Source organism: Apium graveolens, chromosome 1 (assembly GCF_009905375.1).
Source record: "Apium graveolens cultivar Ventura chromosome 1, ASM990537v1, whole genome shotgun sequence".
Taxonomy (NCBI): domain Eukaryota; kingdom Viridiplantae; phylum Streptophyta; class Magnoliopsida; order Apiales; family Apiaceae; genus Apium; species Apium graveolens.
Window position 1 is genome coordinate 126,382,114 of NC_133647.1, and position 1,889 is coordinate 126,384,002.

Genomic DNA, 1,889 nt, shown 5'->3' on the forward strand with positions numbered 1-1,889 from the left:
CGGAACCCACGTTGATGATGAGTCTGATTATGGGCTAATCATTATCGTGGGGTTCTAGCGGATTTATTTATGGATTTGTTTCGATGCCTTAGTGTGTGGTGATTGTATGATAACCTAGTATTGGTTGTGCATATTCGTCTTATGAGCGTCGCGAACTTATAAGATAATGTGTTAATTCTTATTGAAGTGAAAGTGAATTTAAGGATTTAAAACTTTCCATGCTAGCATAGGTTTATGTATTTATAAGCATGATTCGTAGGTAATTTTAACTATCTTACTAGCCCTATGTAATCAAGATAGATAACTTTTGCTTAAACCGTTATGTTGTCAAATTCTATAGACATATAGGATCTCAATATAATTGGTGTCTATTCAGCTTCTATCTCTTTTGTGGATGTCTGGTATTATGGTATTCGTGCAACGAAAGTTGGCGTTTATCAGTTTCGTGTCATCTGATTAGCGTCATCACCATTACATGCTAAGGTTAAGAACAAAAAGGCTATTGTATGAAGTATTTAATGAAGTTAGGATCCCATGTTTGTCATATATATTAATTCCATCAATCTTATTTCCTTAGTTATAATTGTTAGTTTAATTCTTACTTACAAACAACCTCAATTTGTTGTCGTCTTAGCATTGAATAATAACCATACATTGTTGCTTAAGTGCATAAATTAATGAGTTAACCAAGCCAATCTATGTGGGAATGAACTAGAAAAGATTCTATATTACTTGCGAACACGTATACTTGCGTGTATTATTAGCGCGTGTTTAGCGACTAACAAGTTTTTGGTGCCGCTGCCGGGGTCTGCAGTGTTAATTTATAGTTTATATGCTTTCCATCAGTGGTCGTTAAAGTTCATTGACTCGGACATTGTTACTTATTCATTTTCCTTCTATTATTTCAGAGTTTGAATTTCATATTTTCGTATTTGAAAAGAAGGGGTACTCTACCGAGGGTGTATGCATACGCGTTCGCGTACTCGTAAGAGAACTCTAGATAAAGCCGTTGAAGAAGTTAAGGTGGTTCGAAAGGAATTTTTTGAAGAAGAAAAGAAGGTAGAAGAAGTAAAGAAAGTCGAGGAACCAGTGTTAGTAGAGATGGGTGATCAAGCAGAAAATCCTAAGGCTTCGGTGGACTATTCTCAGCCTAAGATCAATGACATTCAGTCAAGCATCATCAGACCAGCCATCAGGGCTAACACTTTTGAGATCAAGTCAAGCACGATTTATATGATACAGAACTCAGTTCAGTTTGGGGTTCTCCTACTGAAGACCCTAACATGCACATCAGGGATTTTATCGAGATCTACGACACGTTCAAGTTCAATGATGTGACTGAAGATGCTATCAAGCTGCGACTCTTCCCATTCTCTCTGAGGGATAAAGCTAAGTCCTTGTTACATTCTCTAACAGCAGGGTCTATCACCACTTGGGAAGATCTTGCTCATAAATTTCTCACTAAATTCTTCCCTATGGCGAAGACTGCTACAATCAGGAATGCTCTTACCCAGTTTGCTCAGCAACCTAGAGAATCTCTGTGTGAGGCTTGGGATCGATATAAGGAGATGCTAAGGAAGTGCCCACACCATGGCATGCCATATTGGATGATTATTAACTGTTTCTACAATGGATTGGGTACTACTTCTAGACCCATGCTCGATGCAGCATCAGGAGGAGCCTTATGGGCTAAAATCTATGATGAAGCTTATTAACTTATTGAACTGGTGGCTGTTAATGAGTACTAGAATCCTTCCCAGAGACTGACTCTGGGAAAGGTAGCAGGAATTCTGGAGTTAGATGCAACAACTGCTATAGTTGCCAAACTTAAGGCTATGACGATGAAGGTGGACACTTTGGCTAATTATGGAGTTAATCAAATCGCTAGT

General features: G+C 38.2%; 1 non-coding gene across 1 annotated transcript; it reads right to left on the reverse strand.

Annotated features, from left to right (window-relative positions):
* Positions 1–1,490: 1,490 nt before the first annotated feature.
* On the reverse strand, positions 1,491–1,597 carry LOC141682464 (small nucleolar RNA R71). Its single transcript, XR_012559791.1, has one exon. It is a non-coding gene; the product is annotated as a small nucleolar RNA R71 (small nucleolar RNA).
* Between the last annotated feature and the right edge of the window lie 292 nt (positions 1,598–1,889).